The sequence below is a fragment of the Trichechus manatus genome, unplaced genomic scaffold, assembly GCF_000243295.1.
Source record: "Trichechus manatus latirostris isolate Lorelei unplaced genomic scaffold, TriManLat1.0 scaffold00084, whole genome shotgun sequence".
In the NCBI taxonomy this organism is placed as follows: Eukaryota; Metazoa; Chordata; class Mammalia; order Sirenia; family Trichechidae; genus Trichechus; species Trichechus manatus.
Window position 1 is genome coordinate 7,786,995 of NW_004444020.1, and position 6,828 is coordinate 7,793,822.

Genomic DNA, 6,828 nt, shown 5'->3' on the forward strand with positions numbered 1-6,828 from the left:
TTTTTTTTTTTTTTCTCCATAGGTAAGATAAGAAGCTTGTAGGGTGAAGTATTTCTTAAGTCTTATTTTCCTTTCTGAAAGTGGGGACGATACAATATGCCCTGTTAATTTCTCCCAAGAATTGTTGAGTATTAAAGAAGATATTTGCAGTTGTATGTACATGTATGTAGCATCACAAGTCCCTATGTGGTACAAATGATTTGCAATCACTTGCTCACTAAAAGGTTGGTGGTTCCAACCCACCCAATAGCACCACGGAAGAAAGGTCTGGTGACCTGCTTCTGTAAAGATTACAGCCAAGAAAAACATTCAGTTAGTCAGAATCAACTTGATGGCAGTGTTTTTTGTTTTTTTTTCTTTCTGGGTGTCTAGCAGATAGAAGCTCAGAAAGGTGTAGTACAATAATTTTAGTATCCATTGATTCTTGCCTTAGTCAGTTATTCTATGTTGATTGTAACATGTTGAGTTTCTAACCCTTTCATTATGTCTACATTTATTAGTTGGATCTCTACTGTAAGGAAGAGCATTTTTTTTTTTTTTTGCCTGTTTTTATTTTTTTGAGTATCATTTTGGACTAATGAATTCTTTTAATTCATTGCATTATAAACCACTACTAACTATTCTTTTTGTGTGTGTGTGTACTTTAGGTGAAAATTAACAGCTCAAGTTAATTTCTCATTCAAAAATTTATAAATATATTGTTTTGTGACATTGGTTGCAATCGCAATGAGACAGCACGCTTCCCCTTTCCACTCTGGGTTCCCCGTGTCCATTCATCCAGTTCCTGTTCCTTCCTGCCTTCTGTTCCCGCTTTTAGACAGGAACTGCCCATTTGGTTTTGTATATTTGATTGAACTAAGAAGCACATTCCTCATGTATTTTTTTGTTTTCTAGGCCTGTCTGATCTTTGTCTGAAAAGTGGTCTTTGGGGATGGTTTCAGTTATGGGTTAGTAGAGTGTCTGGGGGCCATAGTTTTGGGAGTTCCTCCAGTCTCTGTGAGACCAGTAAGCCTGGTCTTTTTACGTGAATTTGAATTCTGTTCTACATTTTTCTCCTCCTCTATCTGGAACTCTCTGTTGTGATCCCTGTCAGGGCAGTCATTGGTGGTAGTCGGGCACCATCTAGTGCTGGTCTAAGGCTGGTAGAGTCTCTGGTTCATGTGGTCCTTTAGTGCTTTGGGCTAATATTTTCCTTGTGTCTTTGGTTTTCTTCATTCTCCTTTGCTCCATGTGGGATGGGACCAATAGATGTATCTTAAGACCCCAGACGCTACTCACAAAAGTGGGATATTGGACATTTTCTTTATGAACTATGTTATGCCAATTGACCTAGATGTCCCCCAAGACTATGGTCCCTAGGCCCCAGCCCCAGCTACTTGGTCTCTCAGAGTGTTTGGATGAGTCTAGGAAACATCTGTGCTTTTGCTTTGGTCCAGTTGTGCTGACCTCCCCTATATTGTGTGTTGTCCTTCCCTTCACTGAAGTTGACACTTGTCTACTGTCTAGTTTGTGATTTCTCCTGTCTTCGTTCCCACCCTCGTAACTACCAAAGAATGCTTTTTTCCATGTTTAAAACTTTTCTTGAGTTCTTACAATAGTGGTCTGATACAATATTTGTCCTTTTGTGATTGACTTATTTCTCTCAGCGTAATGCCCTCCAGATTCATCCATGTTGTGAGATGTTTCACGGATTCATCATTGTTCTTTATCATTGCCTAGTATTCCATTGTGTGTATGTACCATAATTTATCCACTCATCTGTTGATGGGCATTTAGGTTGTTTCCATCTTTTTGCTATTGTGAATAGTGCTGCAGTGAACATGGGTGTGCCTGTTTTTCTTATTTCTCTCAGGTATATTCCTAGGAGTGGGGTTGCTGAATCATGTGGTATTTCTATGTCTAGCTTTTTAAGGAAGTGCCATACCATTTTCAAAAGTGGTTGTACCATTTTACATTCCCACCAGCAATGCATAAGAGTTCAAATCTCCCCACAACCTCTCCAACATTTGTTATTTTGTGTTTGTTGGATCAGAGCCAGTATTGTCAGTGTGAGATGGTATCTCAATGTAGTTTGATTTACATTTTTCTAATGGCTAATGATCGCGAGCATTTCCTCATGTGTCTGTTAGCCACCTGGATGTCTTCTTTGGTGAAGTGTCTGTTAATGTCCTTTGCCTGTTGTTTGATTGGGTTAACTATTCATTTTGATGCTCACATTTTACTGATTTGGCCAGTGGGTGCTCCTTCATGTTGGCTCCTAGGTCCTTTTGATATGTTTCAATAATTTTTTGAGCACTTCCTTATTTTCTGACACAGGATGATCCAGGCTCATCTTATATTTTCCTTAGCTCAGCCCTGGAATCAGCCATTTCTCCAAGGAGCCCACTAGATGTTCATATTGATACTGGGGTGTCCTTCCTTCTAGGCATTTTTAGCAGACAGAGCTAGGAAATATTTATACATATATGTGTGTAAATTTATGTAGGGTATATATAAATACAGTCGTGTCGCTTAACATCCACAATATTTTGTGAAATAGGATGTTATGTGATTTGGACATTGTGTGAACACAACATTACAGGCAGTCCCCGGGTTATGAACATCTGACTTACAGACAGCTCATACTTAAGAATGGACTGCCATGAAGCCTATTATATTAAAAAATTGAGTTAAATACACATGGTATTGCAGTCACATTGTATATAAGAGATATAACGTGTTGCATGTGAAAAACTGTTGCGTTGCCTACATCCAGTTACATCTGCTATGTCCTGTCCTGTTCTCCGATTGTGATTTCTGAACTCTATTATAACCTTATGGGACTGCAGTTGTATATGTGGCCATACGTTGCCCGAACGGATGTTATGCAGTGCATGCCTATATGTGTGTGTGTGTGTGTGTGTGTGTGTGTGTGTGTGTGTATAAATATAAATAAATATATATATAAAAATCCTGAGTTCACACTGACACTTTTAATTCCAATCCAACACCACAGATCCTTTGCTGTCCACATTCCATATGTAAATCTTTCTTTTCCCACAGTGAGAAACTTGGGTCCCATTATCCTCAATATATTTTACTTATTTACTCAAATCTACAATAAAACATTTCAGAATTGCTACAACCATACCACTATCAACCATAAATATTTTCAAGTAAAGTACTAGATTTTTTTTTTTTTTTTGGTAGTTCTTTTTGCTTTCAAACTGAAGATACACGGTCAAGTTACTTGGATTAGTAACTGAGTGGTTATGTTATCAATCTGATAGTGTTCGAGTCTTTGTTTCTATTTGTAGACCACTTCAGAGGTTTCCTCATCCTTGTTAACTTGATTTTACTGAGGGTGTAAAGCATTAACAGTTATATCAGGACTGATTTTAAATGGTTTCAGTATATAGGCCAGCCCTTGGTGTTCCCTTCCCGGCTGCCCCCATGGGGTGTGCTTTCCTCTATGGTTAGAGCCCTGGGTCCTCCCACCACTGATGACCTTCCCTTGTTCCAGGCTCTTAGCTCCAAATTGACCTAAACCAATATGTGACTAATATCCATTTTCCACCAGCGACCCCACCATTCCAGGTAGCCAGGCTCCCACCCTTGGAATTTTTTTTTTTTTTTTGCGCTCTCTTGGCCCTTAGGAAATCTCCTCTCTCCAGTCACCATCCTAGTTGGACTCTGGGCCCTTTTTCAGCAGTCTCCCCACTGGTCTCTCTATCCTGTGGCCTCCCCTTAAACAGGAAATCCTATCCTCAGCTAGAAGACTAACTCTGGGTCCAGATTGTGTCACATTCCCCTGCTGTAGCACTTCCAGTGGCTAGCACCTTCTTCTGCAAAGCCCTTAGCTCTGTCCTTCCCTTGCTTGCCTGGTTTTTTGAGCCCACAGTACAGTTACCTCTACATTGAAACACCCTTTTGCTTCAAATGGTCCTAATCTCCTCATGCACAGAGGTCTGACTTCTTGATTAGTTCCTCCCAACTCTTTAGCTCAAACTGATTCTTCTTATAGCAGGTATTTTTTTTAAGGACCTGATCGTGCATTTCTTTTTTTTTGTCTTCTTCTCCCTTGCCCTTAATTTTGTCTTCCCAACTAGGTGGTGAGCTTCTGGGAGGCCAGAGAGTCTATTTGACCAAAGGTTCTTTTGTACTCCTTTTGGCACCTAGAACAGAACCATCCGAAAGACTGCAAGCCACTGGAAACGGGAAGGGTAGTGTGGTGGACTGCTGGGCTTTTAGAGGCCTCCTGAAAAAGAATCAGGTTGATCTGCTTGTGGCTCAACAGCTTAACATTGTCTGACCAATCCAGTATCTAAGGTCAACAAAGCTAGGATTTGTACCCTGCCTTGGGGATGACCCTGCCATATAGTCCATATAAAAACAATAGTAGACACAAGCTATTGATTTTTTGGAAGAAGGGGCTTAAGAAGTGTTTCACCAGGTTGTGAAATCTGAATGCTGAGAAGGGCTTGTGCCTGGGGCTGCAGTTGGAGGTAGAGGAAACTCAACCTGGGAAAGCTCCTGGGAAGTCTTGAAACAGAGATGGTGGGGAAAGTCCCATCCAGAAACCCAGCTGACCAAGGAAACATGAAGCTGCAAGACCTTGGAAGCTTTGTCAAGTGGACCAGCCTCCATGGACGACAGAATGCCTTGAGAATGTGGCAGTGAGTATTCACATTGACTGCTGTGCAGGAATACCATTCACAAGCAGTGTTCTCCCCTTAAGGCAAGGGGAAAAAGAAAAATGTTGAATTTTGTAACCAGACAGGACTTGGGGTTAGCGGAGCAGAGAGTTGGCAAGTGTCTGGCTTTAGACTGAGAGCAAATATGTGGTGAGGGTTGTGGTGGAGGTAGAGGGCACTACTAGGGTCCCTGCTGGACCTGCCCGAGTTAAGTAACTTAACCAATTTGTCCTAAGTTATACAGACATTGAGTGGTGAAACTGGGATTTAAACCCAAACAGGTTTGTCTGATCCCCAAGCCTGTGCTCTCTCTAGTCTAGAATGCTGCCACTCAACTGATGAGGCAGTGGGATGACCTCCTAAGGGTTGGGGTAAGAGTAAAAGTACTCCACTTGGGTTGTCTCTAAACCCAGAGAGCTACTGAATTTGGAAAGCTCTCCTACCTCATGCATGAAATCCCCTACACAGCAGTGCCAAGGGATGGCCAAGCAGTCATCTTTTTTTTGAGTTGCTAGAGTGATGGAGAGAACATTCACACTGCAGCTTTCCAGTGCTTGTTAGAAAGTGTGCTGCAAAAAAATTTTTCAGCTTTTAATTCTGACCATGTCTTGGTTTCCCTAGCCCAGTTCTCTGCCTCTGGATGCACTGATTATAACATGCCTCCTGCTGGTGCTGTAGAGGTGGTCTACCAGCTGGTGAAGCCTGTGAAGGACACCCACCTACACACTGAGGTAATACCACTATTGATGGAGTTGCTGAACCAGCTGAGACTTCACTGGTTGACAGATGTGAATATTTTATGTTCTCCTGTGGCTTTAGTTTTCTAAGAACTGCTGGTCCTCATACTCTTGCACCCCTGATGTCATCATGGAATCCCCACCATTCCAAGTTGGAGTTGCAGCCAGTTGGACAGGCAAGGCTTCAGTCTGGGAGCCTCTGCAGAGACCAGCCAACACACTTGGGCAGACTGACAGCCTTAGTACTTAGGTTCTGACCATGCTCCTACTGTCCCAGTTGGTGAGAAACACCTCTTTTATGTGCCCTTGGGTATAGAAAGCAAACCTTCAAAAACTGCTGCCTAATAGACACCCCCTCAGAGCAAGGCACTCAGGTGGACAAGGATGGAAACCTTACTAAGTTTGGTCTGAGAAGACTTTGTTTCCCATGAAGAGCCTGCTTGATGGACTGTCTGTGAGCCATGTCACAGCTGGGAGGTGTGTAACCTGTCCCAGGGGAGAGTCACACCTGGCTAAAGCCCCGGTCTAGTAAGTTAATAACCTTCAAGATGAGCTGTCACGGATACAGAGCCCATCATCTCCCCTCCTTGGCTGTGAATTCACTTGCCAGTTTATCAGCCACACCCGTGCCTTTTCTGCCACAGGCATCTCAGGCCATTTAATGAGCTTATCCTAAAGAACACTGCCAGGCCCTATGGTGTATAGGGTGTGACTTTTTTTAGAGGGCTGGCATCAATGATAAGAGAAACCATTGTTTCTGCTGCTGTGTAGAATCCAGGTGGTCTTCAAAGAGCCACCCCTAGGGGGCAACCACACATTTAAGCCCAAGGTCTGGATCTTGAGCAAAAGCGCCCAGGCTACAGGCTAATGGATATTCCCTGAATGCCTCATCCTAAACTCAGCCTGCAAGAGACTCTTCATCCATAGATGACCAGGGCTTTGAACTGATTCATTCTGGTTTGAACCCCTTCTTAGACCTTGCATTTCTAACAAGTTACCAGGCGATGCTAATGCTGCTGGTTAGGGCCTGATTCTGAGACCCACAAGTATAGCTAGTGGTTCTCAAATTATACATAAGAATCACCTGGGGATCTGTTAAAATGTAGATTCTGATTCAGTACATCTGGGGTGGAAATGCAAATTCTCAGCAGGGGTTTGAACTGGAATGAAGCAGTTTGAAACTGGAATGAAGCAGTTTGAAACCCTTCAGACAACTCAGCTTACCTATTCCTTCACTCTCTCTAGGGAAATCCAAGAAATGAAAGAAAACTGGTGAGCTAGTTCTAAATTTCTGCCTTCTTATACAAAATCCTCACTCATTTAACATTATCTGAAGAAGCGAAGTCTCCCAAGAGCAGCAGGGCAGGAAATCGCCTCTAAAGCTTTATCTGTGGGAACAACAGGATGACTGCACAAGC